The sequence below is a fragment of the Hibiscus syriacus genome, unplaced genomic scaffold (genome assembly GCF_006381635.1).
Source record: "Hibiscus syriacus cultivar Baekdansim isolate YM2019G1 unplaced genomic scaffold, ASM638163v2 tig00117048_pilon, whole genome shotgun sequence".
Lineage (NCBI taxonomy): Eukaryota > Viridiplantae > Streptophyta > Magnoliopsida > Malvales > Malvaceae > Hibiscus > Hibiscus syriacus.
The window spans coordinates 593,759-609,133 of NW_024063538.1; the positions used below are offsets into that span (position 1 = coordinate 593,759).

General features: G+C 36.1%; 2 pseudogenes; both read left to right on the plus strand.

The window, feature by feature from the left end:
* LOC120197306 overlaps positions 1-15,375 on the plus strand; it is an 87,592-nt pseudogene that overhangs the window by 28,357 nt on the left and 43,860 nt on the right.
* Positions 1,506-4,101, plus strand: LOC120197441 (annotated as a pseudogene).

Sequence of the window (15,375 nt, forward strand, 5' to 3'; positions counted from 1 at the left end):
TTTACATAAATCACTTTAAAACTCATAAAATTCAATATAAAACTTAAAAAAACTCTAAAACACTATGGTCTATAATATTCTTCATCTGATTAGCATGAAAATAAGATATAGAACATGCTTCCTCTTTTTACATCTCTCTATAGTTAGAATTTGAAAATTTTATTTAAAGTGTTTCATAATTTGTTTTACAAAAATATTCAATCATAATGTCGTTAAATAGAATAATCAAAATAGGAGGAAATTAAAAGTTCAGTAAATATTTATTTTAAATTTTTAGTGATCAAAATAAGAGAGAAGAAGTTGACTAAAAAATTTGTAGTTTATCTTATTATTTTGGATTAATCACTAATATCCGATTAATTTATCGATTAATCCATATTGAGTTTTACATAAATTTATTATAAAATAATACTCCGAACCTATTTTATTATCAGAGTTTGAAACTCTTATATTAATTAAATAATACTCAGTAAATAATACACCGGTGGACTCGGAACGACGCAAGGAACACGACGGTGCGGTACGTGTCGAAAACGGATGGCCGAATCGACGTGAATCGACGGAAAACCAACGAAAATTGAGTTAAAACCGACGATACTTCCGACTGAAATTAACGACCAATGACAACGATTCACGACGAGAGGTTTGAAAGGTTTTTTTCATTGGTCGACAACGAACACGATGGTGGTTTCGGTTCGTCGAACGGAGGCCGAATGATACGTAGATCGGAGTTGAAAGGAGGGTTGAAGGGGAAGGGAAACTGGGAAAAAAATAAAATCTGCAACACGGGGGGAGAGTTTATAATTCTCTCCTAAACAAAAATGGGCAAATCAAGAGTTTAACCACTGAATTTCCTAAACTCTATAAAATGATATTCTAACTTTGTGATTTTACAATATAATCCCTAAATTTCTTCCAAAATATCAATTAAATCCACCACTTTATAATTTCTTAAATTTTAGCCCCTAAATTGGGGTGTGACATTCAATTTAAAACTTATAAAACTCTAAAACACTATGGTCTATAATATTCGTCATCTGATTAACATGAAAATAAGATATACAACCTGCTTCCTCCTTTTACATCTATCTATTGTTGGAACTTGAAAATTTCATTTAAAGTGTTTCATAATTTTTTTTACAAAAATATTCAATCATAATGTCTTTAAATATGTAATGATAGAATAATCAAAATAGGAGTAAATTAAAAGTTCAATAAATATTTATTTTAAAATTTTAGTGATTAAAATACGAGTGAGAAGAAGTTGACTAATAAAATTTGTAGTTTATCTTATTATTTTGGATTAATCACTAATATCCGATTAATTTATCGATTAATCCTGGTTGAAATTTACATAAATTTATTATAAAATAATACTCCAAACCTAATTTATTATCAGAGTTTGAAACTCTTATATTAGTTAGAGAATATAATATCTCATTTGGTTAGTAATTGTTAGTTATCCTATTTTAATATATATTTATATAGGTTATTTAGCCCCGGTCCACGTTAGTCCTATCTGCGTTGCACTTTGATCCTTGGAGACCATAACACTGTTTATAACTTGGCTAAACCAGTCTTCCTCCACCAGTTCAATACGGCGGTTCCTGTTAGCAATCGAGCACCGATACATCAGACCAGCAGCTCAGAATGCTATACATTCATAACGAGAGAGAAGGATGACAAGGTCAAGGAAGCAGTGGTTATCTCTCTTCAACTTTGACTCACCCTTTCTTTAGCGATCAATAGTTTGATCCAAAACCATAACTTTCTCCCCCTCGATCGTGTTTTCATGGGAACAACAGAACTTACCCAAGCACTCCTCAAAAACACCAAAAACCCAAAGCTAGCATGGCAACTCTTCAAGCAGATTCAATCTTCACAACCCAATCCCTCTGTTCTTTCATCAGTGCCCACCATTGCCCGTATCCTTATACGTTCTAAATTGCTCCCAGAAATCGATCAGCTTCAGCTGCTCCTCTTATCCTCACACCTCCAACAAAATCCCCTCTGCTCCATCATTTCCCTTGTCAGTCTCTTAGCTAAATCAGGTTTCTTTGATAAAGCCTTTTCCCAGTTCCGGTCCATAAGAACAAACTTCCCACAAAGCCCGCCTTTCATTTGTTTGTACAATGTTCTCTTTGGATGTTGTATTAAAGAAAGAATTTCGGATTGTGTGCTTTGGTTGTATAGAGATATGGTCGTTGCCGGTGTTTATCCTCAGACTTATACTTTCAATCTTTTGATTTGTGGGTTGTGTGATTTGGGTCATTTGGAGGACGCCCGAGAATTATTTGATAAAATGCCTGAGAAAGGTTGTCTGCCTAATGAGTTTAGTTTTGGCATTTTGGTTCGGGGTATTGCAGATTCGCCCTTGCTAATAAAGGGGTGGAGCTTTTGGATGAGATGAAAAAGTCCAGGATTTTGCCGAATAGAGTTGTGTATAATACATTGATTTCGAGTTTTTTGTAAGGAAGGTAAAACTGATGATGCTGAAAATTTGGTAGAAAGAATGAGAGAGGTGGTTTGTTTCCTGATGAAGTTACATTCAATGCTAGAATATCCGCTTTTTGTAAAGCGGGCCAAGTTCTCGAAGCATCAAGGATTTTTAGAGAGATGCAAATAGATGAAGCCGTGGGGCTACTCGGCCTAATGTTATAACCTAATCTAATGCTTGAGGGGTGCTATAAGCAGGGATGCTGGTGGAAGCAAAGAACTTGGTTGAGTCTATGGAGAAAAATGGCGATTTGATGAATTTAGAGAGTTATAATATCTAGTTGTTGGGGTTGCTAAGAAATGGGAAGTTAGTAGAGGCTCAACTTGTACTTAAGGACATGGTAAATAAAGGTGTAGAACCTAATATTTACTCGTATAATGGTGATGAGTTTTATTATAAGGAGTGGTTTTTCTCCCGATACAATAATTACAGCCTTTATTACATGGCTACTGTCGTAAAGGGAAGTTATCTGAAGCAAATGATATTCTAAATGAGATGATGAGAAATGGTTGTGTCCCGAATACTTATACTTGCAATATTTTGCTGCATAGCTTGTGGAAAGAGGGGAAAATATTAGAGGCAGAAGAGTTATTGCAAAGATGAATGAAAAAGGTTATGGTGTGGATACTGTAACCTGCAATATTGTAATTGATGGTTTGTGTATAAGTGGGAAGTTGGAAAAAGCTATGGAAATCACCGATGAGATGTGGACGCACGGAAGTGCTGCTCTAGGTAACCTTGGAAACTCATTTATTGGCCTAGTTGATGATGTTAACTGTAGCATGAAATGTACTCCTGACTTAGTTACATATTCTATCATAATTAGTGCTCTATGAAAGGCTGGAAGGATAGATGAGGCTAAAAAGAAATTCAAAGAGATGATGGGTAAAAAATTGCAACCCAATGCGGTTACTTTTGATACTTTCATCCAGAAAAATGAGCTTTTTGATTACTGGTGAAGTTGGTTGTTTAAGTTCCCATTTATCAGAAGATAGGGGTGGAGGTTACTAGTAATTAACCGAGGATTAATTTGTCATTCATGGAGGATTTCCTATGCCGAGCACTTGTGCAAAATATTCATTTTAATTTCGTTGGGTTCAGAAGTCATGAAGCAGTCAAATGTTGCGGAGTAAGTTTTGATGTGCTTATTGATTTTCAGTTAATTGTCTGTGCTTGTGAAGTAACTGCCTAATAGCACCTTGTTTCTGTATTTCTGCAGACGGATAGCAAACTGGTTGGCGAGCAAGCTGGTTTTAGATTTTCTCTGTAGAGTAAAAAGGGTTGCGCAACACAACTTGGGCCAAAAGCTAAAACTTACATGCGGTAGTCTCACTACCGAACATGGTCTCGCTATTTCACCTAGTTTATGAAGCCACCATGAAAACTCTAGCGTCAAACATCGAACTTTTAGTTAGTTCACACTGTGGCAAACACGAACAGATTACAAACATTTTCAGAACATTCGACTTGGAACATTTACTGAATCTTGTCTTGGGTGGCAGTGCTACTAATGTGTTTGCAGCGATGCAGTGTACCAATCTTACGACCCGTCTGTGAATTCAAGTCCCGTTTGTGACCGTTAATGCAATCTTACGACCAGGAGCTTCAGGAAGTGTACCACTAAGATCAACAAAACTCCATCCTGCTTCATTGTTTGCAGCAAGACAAACTTGTCCCATCACCGCCATGTTCAGTAATCTGCGAATTCAAGTTTTTTTTTTTTTCTGAAAGAAAGAAGAATGTAGTTTTGATTGCACTTTTCTTAAGGGTTATTTGTAACTGAACCAGCTTTGCTTTCTCGAGCAAGGAAAGGAAAATAAATGCATATTGTTTATATGGTTAGAATTTAGAAATCGCGACGGTTTTTCTTGCATACGCTGTAAATACTCGGTACTCCTTATAGAGATGATTCTCAGAACTATACATGAACTTTTATTAAATACATAATTATATACACAAACTTTGATTCTATATAACCGTATATATAAAATTTTGATTGGATTCAATTTTTATATCATAATTATAAAACACAAACATCATTTTACAATCTTGTACATTGAATCAGAGTTCACCGATAACATAAAAGATTACAAGACCTTAACAATGCAGCAGCTAAAGAATCATGCTGCCTGGTAAACAAAGATGCAAACCACAAACATAAACTTCAATCCTACTCCATTACACAAACAAGCGATCGAACACTAATGTCTACACGTTCATCAAGCTCTCTACCTCACTCGGATTCTGTGGAAGTCTTCGTCGTCGTCTTTGGAATAAAGGGTGACCAAAGCATCCATCCTCGGCAGGACGAAACGCCGCCACCCAGAGCCGCTGATGCAGTACACCCCGTCTCCTTCACTCTTGCATTCAAACTTCCACCATTCGGACCCGTCGGTGACTGTTAAAACGATTCGACCACCGGGGAGTGTGCCGCTACGATCAGTAAACCTCCACCTAGCTTCATGGTGTGCTGCGAGATTAACTTCCGCGATTGCTTCCATTTCTTCAAACTCAAAAGATTGCAATGTGATGCATTTCTCAAACAATTCATTCTGCATTTTATAGCAGAACCAGGTCTGCTTACTCGAGCGACGAAAGAAGAAACATTATTCCGAGTCGAATGTTTTCGAGAGTGTTTCTTGCTTAGGCTGTAAATGTTTGCAATTTGTTCGTTTTGGCCATCGCGAGAGCTAAAATGGGGATGCTCTGTTTTCATGGATAAACTTTGTCTCTTGTCAAACATCGAGCAACGCATCATATGATAGCGTGACTGCGCCATTTTTAGCATTTGGATGTTGGAAAAAATAGATATGTAAAATGTTGTGGGGGAAAATCTTTGGACATTGTTCGAACTCGATGCTCTGTTTTGGTATAACTGTGAATGTTTAATATTTGTTTGTTTTTGGTGTTTGCGAGAACTAACTCCTCATTTGGTAGTGTGAATGAATCCCTATTCTGTCGATTTCGTTTATAATTAAAATTGCGCTGCTTTTTTCTCTTAACAGAGAAAATTCCAGCATCGCTCGCTCGCTTGGGAGAGGGACGATGAATCAGACTTTCCCGAGCCAATTAATTATTATTAGGATATATTACAAACTCCATCACTCAACTTTCTCCTCACTCGTATTTTAGTCATTAAAATTCATTTATTTTTTTAATTTGATCATTGTATTTCGAATTATAGCTATATTAACTGTCGTTTACTAGCGTGAAAGCCACATTTTAAAAATGTCATTTTTCTTTCTGTTTTTTCATCTCTATCATCATACACAATCTACGACCATTATAATCGATTAAATTTTACAAACCAATTTTAGTGACACTTGTTGTACTGTTTTTTTTTTTGGAATGATTTCTCTTTTTAACTATCTTTCATTCTTTTTAATAAAATCAATTTTTTTAGGTTTGGACTATTGTTTTATCATAAATTTATTTAAAACTCAATATGGATTAGTTAATAAATAAATCGGATATTAGTGATTAATTCAAAAAAAAAGATAAACTACAAATTTTATTAGTCAACTTCTTTTCATTCTTATTTTGATCACTAAAATTTTAAAATAAATATTTACTGAACTTTTAATTTACTCCTATTTTGATTATTATAGCGTTAAATATTTAACGACATTATGATTGAATATTTTTGTAAAAAATATAAAACATTTTAAATGAAAATTTCAAATTCCAACGGTAGAAAAATGTAAAAGGAGGAAGCAGGTTGTATATCTTATTTCCATGCTAATCAGACGACATATATTATAGACTATAGTGTTTTAGAGTTTCATAAGTTTTAGATTGAATTTTATGAGTTTTAAAGTGATTTATGTAAAATCTAAACTGATAGAGTGATAGAATATAATTGGATGAGTTAGTCGATAACTTGTATGATTAAAAAAGGCACACAAAAAAATGTTAATTACAGCGTCAACATGAGACAATAAAAAAATTATAAAATTTTCATATATTTGAAATAAGAAAAAAAAAAACTCTATGTCAATAATAACAACTAACATTAGCACGCATGACTATACCTTTCCATTTATAATTTAAACATTCAAATAACAAAAATAGAAGCAAATCGGAAATTTAATGAGTCGAGGAACATTCAAATAACAGATGAACACACTGAAAGTCCCACAAATAGCATTCATCTTCGAACAACTCATTGACGTCGATCAAGCTCTGGCTCCCGGCTAATTCACATCTAGTCGGTGAAAGTTCTCGCCGTCTTCTTTGGAATACAGAGTGACCCTATCGTCAATCCTTGCTCCGTCGAAAAAACGAGTCCACCCCGAGCCGTTGATGTAATACACATTGCCTCCTTTACTTCTGCATTCAAACTCCCACCATTCAGACCCGTTTGTGACCGTTAACGCAATCTTACGACCAGGAGCTTCAGGAAGTGTACCACTAAGATCAACAAACCTCCATCCTGCTTCATTGTTTGCAGCAAGACAAACTTGTCCCATTACCGCCATGTTCTTCAGTATTCCGCGAATTCAAGTTTGTTTTTTTTTTCTGAAAGAAAGAAGAATGTAGTTTTGATTGCACTTTTCTTAAAGGGTTATTTATAACTGAAGCAGCTCTGCTTTCTCGAGCAAGGAAAGGAAAAGAAATGCATATTGCTTATGGTCATGCTGAGGCCACCTCACTTGACAGTATCCAGTTATTTACTGTTTTCATATATCAGTTGTTTTCCTTTTTTGGCCTTTTTTGGCGAGATTAAGGTTGTTGTATTTCTTTTTTTGGCCTTTTTTTGGCAGAGATTAAGGTTGTCGTTTTCCTTTTTTGGCTTTTTTTTATTGAGACCCCATTTTACAATATTGTAATTGATGGTTTGTGTAAAGTGGGAAGTTGGAAAAAGCTATGGAAATCACCGATGGATAAATATTATATTATAATAATTACATATTATTTTTAAAAATACATATATGATCAAATTTATTTCTTGAAACTATATGTTTAATTAAAATAAGATAAAAAATAATGAGACGAGAAGAGTGTTAATAACGATGTATATTATATTATCTCTCATAAATTGATTGAATATTGATGTATAGGCAGATATGTGTAGGTGTAAAAAGCTGGTTGCTCAACTCATTGTATGACCTTTGGGATCTGACAGAATCTCATTGTCGTTTGAAAATCTTTGTTTCTCATTATTTATTTTTTGTTTTTCTGGTTGGCGGAGGGCCACCCCTCATATAAAGTTACGAACCACCTTGTCTCGTCCACACACACTCCTTGTTTACTTTATTTTTTACACACGCTAGAATGACATGGTCTACTTTTTGCTAACATGAAATATTATTTGCTTACATGAAAGCCACATATTCAATATTTTAATTATTTTTTAGCTTTTATCATACACATTTTATGTCATTACAGTCAATTAAATTTTATAAATCATATTTTACATAGATTTGTTATATTAATCCTTTGGGGTTATTTTATTTTAGTTTTCTTTCATTTTTTATGTTGATTCTTTAACCTCTAATTTACTGGTTTCTTAATTTTTTTGTTTTAAATTTATTTTTGACATAATTTAAATCATATGCTCATTTATCACTATATAATATTTGTGTAATTTCAATTTTAAAAAAAAATAAATTTTCTATTTTCTGATTCAATTTCTTAACTCTATATTTTATGAAATTTTATCTTTCAACGGTAATTATTTATAATTTTTTCTTATCATCAATTCATTAACTCTTTTGTGTATTTGTTGTACATCTGGAATCAAATGTTGTTTTTTTTGGAGTTATTTGTGTCCTCCGATCAATTATTACTAAATTCAAGAGATTGAATTTATGTAGTAATTGTAGTTTTGACAGAAGGTTTACACGGTAGTTGCTCCCAAAAGATTATGAAGCTTTCCAACGAACTAGGAACTACCACTTGCATATTCGTGGTCCACACCAAGCCTGCCACACTTTACAAGATATATCACAGTGGAAGAAGAGATGGATAACTGTTTCCACTTCTTTATTACACAACGCACAGCAATCCGATGATACACTACCTACGCCACGTTTCATCAGTTCAGCTCGAACCGGAATGCGACCTTGGACTAGTCTCCATAAGAACGCTTCTAACTTAGGAGGTGCCAAACCCGCCCGCACCAACTCCCACAGCCTGATCGCGTTCGCATCAACTACATATTTACTTTTGCAAAATGATTTCGGGGTGTAACTGCCTGTCGAATCCCCAATCCATCTTACACTATCCCTGCACAATGAGTCAGAAGAAGCAACATTTATAGAATTCATGAAAGTATCCCACGTGTCAATTTCCCAATCAAAGAGGTTTCTCCTCAGTTGGATATTCCATTCCCCACCAAGATTAATGATGTCAATAGTCGGTTTTCACTGTTTTGATTGCTGTCATCTGTTGTGGTCGGTTTAGTGGAACTTTGTTGCTCTTGATCATTGGTCGTGGCTTGCTGTGCGAGTGTTGTAATGTGTGGGGTGCCCATTACTTGTTTCCTTCATTTAGTTTGTTTTGCTAGATTTGAAGATCTGCTATATCCACTCTTTTTACTTTGCTAAGAATCGAAGATTGAAAATTAATGGAGGGGCTATCTGTAATTCGCAATCTAAGTGTTCGGGACTGAGGTTCTGAAGGAGTTTGGAGTTGATCTATCGAGTTGTCGTTAACACGAGTCAGTCCTAGTTCTAATCCTTATAGAGATGATTCTCAAAACTATACATGAACTTTTTATTAAATACATAATTATATACATAAACTTTGATTCTATATAACTGTATATATAAAATTTTGACTGGATTCAATTTTTATATCATAATTATAGACACAAACAACATTTTACAATCATGTACATTGAATCAGAGTTGACCGATAACATATAGGATTACAAGACCTTAACTATGCAGCAGCAAAAGAAGCATGATGCCTAGTAAACAGAGATACAAACCACAAACATACACTTCATGTTGGGAAATAAACAAGTAACGAGTAATTTCCCTATAACCAGATTAGTGAGAATGCGAAATAAAAGCGTAAAAATAATACCCGAAATTGATAACGGAGTTCAGCCAATTTTGCCTACGTCTCCGGACTGCTGCAGATCTTTTACTAAAGAGAAATTTACAGGTATTTACAAAACACACTTGAGAGAGAACTAGAAGATTTTGGGAGGATTTTGAAGCTAAATGAGCTAGGGTATTTATAGTTGAAGCTTAAAGGTTAATCTTATAAATACCCTAAAGTTCAATGACTCAATTTTATAATTATCACTATTACAAAATAATAATAAAATTTAGCAGCCCCACTTGTTTTTGCAGCCGCCGGCTGCTTGAAGAAATTTCAACAATCTCCCACTTAAAAACTGATTTTAATCTGTCTTCACACCTCGATCGATGCAACAACATTTCTAGTCTTGTTATTCTAGCATGCAAACTGAAGCTGAACACAACTTCAGTTTGTCTGTAGTCACCGTCTTTGTCAACATGTCTGCCGGATTTTGAGCTCCACTGATCTTTTCAAGTTTCAAAATCCCATCTTCCAGAAGAGACCGGATAAAATGATATCTCAATTATGTGCTTCATTCTAGAATGAAAAGACGGATTCTTTGCTAGATGGATAGCGCTTTGACTATCGCAATACAAGACATTGTTTTCTTTTTTCTTGCCTAACTCTTCCAAGAAACTTTGGAGCCAGACCATCTCCTTGCTGGCTTCCGTAACAACGACATATTCTGCTTCAGTTGTGGAGAGAGCAACTATTTTCTGTAGTTGAGAAACCCAACTCACTGCAGTTCCTCCTAGAGTATAAACATACCCTATAGTGTTTCTTCTGATGTCGACATTTCCGGCTAAGTCAGCATCTACGTAGCCTGTCAGTATCGTATCTCAAACTTTGAAACAAAGTGCTTTGTTTGTAGTACCCCGCAGATATATGAGGATGCATTTGACTGCTTCCCAGTGTACCTTTCCCGGATTATTCATGTACTTGCTAACAGCTCCCACTGCTTGAGCAATATCTGGTCTGGTACAAACCATGGCATACATCAGACTTCCAATTAGTGAGGCATACGACACCTTCACCATGTGTGCACGTTCTTCCTCCGTCTTTGGTGACTGTTCTTTGGAGAGTCTAAAATGAACACCTAAAGGTGTACTCACTGGTTTAGCATCTTGAATATTGAACCTGGAGAGTACTTTGTTGATGTACTCAGCTTGTGATAACATCAAAGTCCCCGACTTTGTGTCTCTCTTGATCCTCATCCCAAGAATCTGCTTTACAACGCCCAGATCTTTCATAGCAAACTGCTTCGACAATTTTTGCTTCAAGTTTATAATCTCTTACATGTCTGAGCTTGCAACGAGCATGTCATCAACATACAATAATAAAATAATGAAGCTGTTGTCGAACCTCTTGATGTAGCAACAATGATCTGCTTGGCATCTGGTAGAACCACTACTACTCATGAAACTATCGAACTTTTTGTACCACTGTCTAGGAGATTATTTTAAACCATACAAACTCTTCTTCAACCTGCATACCAGATTTTTCTTGCCTGCCTCTATGAAGCCTTCTGGCTACCTCATATAGATTTGTTCCTCCAAATCACCATGAAGGAAAGCTGTCTTTACATCTAATTGCTAAAGATGTAAATTTTTTATAACTACAATTTTCAACACCAGTCTGATTGTAGACAGTTTCACGACTGGAGAGAAAATTTCATTGTAGTCAATACCTTCTTTTTGCTGAAAGCCTTTGACAACCAATCTTGCTTTGTAGCGTTTGCTCCCATCGTGCTCTTCTTTGATCCTGTAAATACACTTGTTATGGAGCTCTTTCTTACCTGGTGGTAATTCAGCTAATTCCTACGTCTGATTTGACATAAGCGAGTCCATCTCATCTTTCATGGAAGACTCCCACTTGACTGAATCCTCCACCTGCATTGCTTCATCATAACACTCTGGTTCACCATTGTCAGTCAGCAACAAGTAGTGCAAAGAAGGTGAATAATGCTGGGTTGGTTTAGGAATTCTGGAGGAACGTCTCAGTTCTGGTGTGCATGGTTCTTCTTGAACTACTTCAGGACTGATTTGAACATCATTTCCAGAAATCTCCTCGATCTCAGCAAATTCATTTGTTTCAGCTTCAGTATTGGAGCTATTTGATTATATGGTTTCCCTTTCTTTGTACATCACATTCTCATTGAAAATAACATCTCTACTTCTGATGATCTTCCGATTTTCATAGTCCCAAAATCGGTAACCGAACTCATCACCACCATAACCAACAAAGACACATTTGTTGGACTTGGCATCAAGTTTACTTCTTTCAGCAGAATCTATATGTACATAAGAAATACAACCAAACACTCTTAAGTGTGAAAGGTTTATTTCTTTCTTGCTCCAAACTTCCTCTGGTATTTTGCCATCCAAAGGAACTGACGGTTGATCAAGTAAGCTGCAGTGTTGATAGCTTCAGCCCATAGAAATTTGGGTAATCCAGCATGTATCCTCATGCTTCTGGCACGTTCATTCAGAGTTCTGTTCATGCGCTCTGCTACGCCATTCTGCTGCGGTGTCATGGGAACTGTTGTCTCCATCTTGATCCTATTGTTTGCGCAGAAATTTCTGAATCTAAGATTTTTGTACTCTCCTCCATTGTCAGACCTCAACCGCTTGACTTTCAGACCAGTCTCATTTTCCACCCTGGCCTTCCATTTTCTGAAGGTATCAAAGACTTCTGATTTCTTTTTCAGAAAATAAACACACACCTTCTTTGTTGAATCATCGATGAAGGTGACATAATATAGTGAGCCTGCAAGGGATGGAATTGGAGATGGTCCCCATACATCAGCATGAACCAACTCTAACTTTTCTGCCTTGGGTGTCTTGCCAATCTTTGCAAAACTGACTTTCTTTTTTTTTTTGCCAAAGATGCAATCCTCACATAGTCCGACATCTACATTCTTTAGATCTGGCAGCTTCCCCTTTGACAAAAGCGTCTTCATCCCTTTCTCGCTCATATGGCCAAGCCTTTGGTGCCATAGGTTTGATTTTCCATCAGCATCTACGGCTGCAAGGATATTCTCTAAATTTGAGGTTACATAGAGAGTACTAGTCTTCTTACCATGAGCAATGACGAGTGCTCCTTTGGTAATCTTCCATTAACATCCTGAAAATGTTATGCTATATCCTTCTCCATCAAGCTGTCCTACATAAATCAAATTTCTTTTGAGGCCAGGAATATGTCTCACTCCTTTCAGCGTCCAGGTGGTCTGGTTTGGCAACATTAATCGGATGTCTCCTTTTTCGACGATCTTCAAGGTTTCATCATCAGCTAGATGAACCTTCCCAAAATCACCATTGACATAGTTCTCCATGATTTCTCGACATGGGGTGGAGTGGAAAGATGCCACTGAATCCAATATACATAACTCAATCAAACTGTTGACACTTAGAATTATGGTATCACTTGTCTCCTCTGTCACGTTGGCAGATTCTTGTGCACCGGTATCTTTCTTCAGTGCTCGACAATCTCTTTTAAAGTGACCCTTTTTGCGACAATTATAACAGGTAAAATCTTTCTTTCCTGTTCTTGATTTGCCCCTTCCGGATTTCGATCTACCACGATTTGAATTTCTTTATGAAGTTCTCCCTCTGGGCTCCGTGTGCAAGGCTGAGGAGGTTGATGCTTCACCCGATTCTCTCCATCGAATTTCTTCGCTCAATACCAGATCCTGAACATCGTCAAATTTGAATTTTTTGTTTCCATACGAGCTGCTGATTGCTATAACAATAGCATTCCAACTGTCTGGTAGAGATGATAAGAGAATTAAAGCTCGAACTTTATCATTGAATTCAATTTTCACTGAACTCAACTGGGTTGTGATTGTGTTGAGTTCATTTAGGTGTTATGCTATTGATGCCCCTTCCGTCATCCACAAATTGAATAATCGCCTCATCAAGTGCACTTTATTTGAGGTTGATGGCTTCTCATACATACTGGAGAGAGCCGCCATAAGACCCGCTGTGGTCTTTTCCTTTGCTATGTTGAAAGCAACATTGCGGGATAACGTCAGTCGGATAACTCCGATGGCTTATCTGTCGAGAAGAGCCCAATCTTCATTCTTCATGCCCTCTGGTTGTTTTCCCGAGAGAGGTTGATATAGATTTTTCTGGTACAGAAAATCTTCAATCTGCATCTTCCAAAAGCCAAAGTCCGCACCATCGAACTTTTCACCATCGCTCCCACTCGAATCTGGCTTCGTTTTGATCATTTCTGACAATTCTTGTGAACCACCTGTTGAAAACATTTTGATATAACAAATTAAGATAAATAAATTTTATGATTTTCCAAAAAGATTTTCTAAGTATATTTGATTTAATTATTCGAATATCAAAATATTACTCCAAATCTTTCAAATATTATTTTTAATCCTTACTCAAGTGTAAAATTAAGTTTTAATATTAAAATAATTTCAAAATAATTTTACAAAGTATTTCGAACCATTTCAAAGCTAAAAATTACAGTATGTCCAGAGGGAACCGATTCCCCCTCAAGGGGGTACCGATTCCCCCTGAATGGGTTGGCTCCGAGAAAAACAGAATGCTCGGAGGGAACCGATTCCCCCTGATCAACGGTTGAAATATTTGAATTTTACACTTAGGGAACCGATTCCCCATGAGGGGGTACTGATTCCCCCCACGCTCCAAGCTGTTTTATTAATTGATTTCACACTAAACGGCTCTATTGACTCCACTAATCATCCCCAACGTTCAGAATCATTTGAATATGTATTTAAACAAGCTTAGAAGCCATTGATCAACAACAAGAACAACAAGCAACTAGAATCAAGAGAGAATCAAAGAGAAAGCATCAAACCTCAAGTTTGAGCATTTCAAGCCTATTTTTCATTCAATATTCATTTTACTTTCAAGAACACTACTTGTACTCAATTGTATTCATTCTTGAGTATTCTTCTCTTTGTTCTTGAATTGTACAAACAATCTACCTTGTGAGGATTTCCTTGTAAGTTTGCAAATTTGTAATATTCTCTTTGAGAAAGAGTGTTCTCAAGAATTGGGGTATATTCTTGAGGGAGTTGTAAGGTTATCTCTTTGGCCTCAAAAGAAAGAACAAATTAGTGAATTTGTTGGAAAATCCTTAGTGTGGATAGCTAAGGTAGTGGACGTAGACTTTGATTGAGAAAGTCAAATCACTCTAAATCGTTGTGCAATTACTTTCAATTTTCTGCAAAAGCTTCCACAAAAATTTTAATTGCCAATTCACCCCCCTCTTGGCCGATTCCATCAATCGATTAACTCAATAATTGGCATCAGAGCTTGACTCATTTGAAGGTTTAACCGCCTCTTGAGTAGATCTGGGAAGAGTTACATCGATAATCAAAGTCATCAATGGCCTCCACTTCAAAAGTCGACTCCGGTCTCGATTCGATGCCCGTCAACAAGCCTCATTTCTTCAATGGAGCTAACTATGCCTATTGGAAGAATAGGATGATGTATTTCATTCAATCCAGTGACATGGGAGCATGGAATGTTGTAGAAGACGGATATATCAATCCTCTCACTCATCCAAGATTGTGGAGTGAAAGAGAGACAAGAATGTTCCAGCTCAACTCCAAACTATCCATATCATATTTTATGCTCTTGGACCAGATGAATATGGAAGAGTTTCATCTTGTACAACCGCCAAAGAAATATGGGATAAACTACAAGTCACTCATGAAGGCACCGATGAGGTAAAAGAATATAAAATTAGTCTTCTAACATATAACTATGAAAATTTCAGGATGAAACCAAATGAAGATATCAAAGCTATGACGGATAGATTCTCAACTATTATCAATGGTCTAAAATCATATGGAGAGATCATTC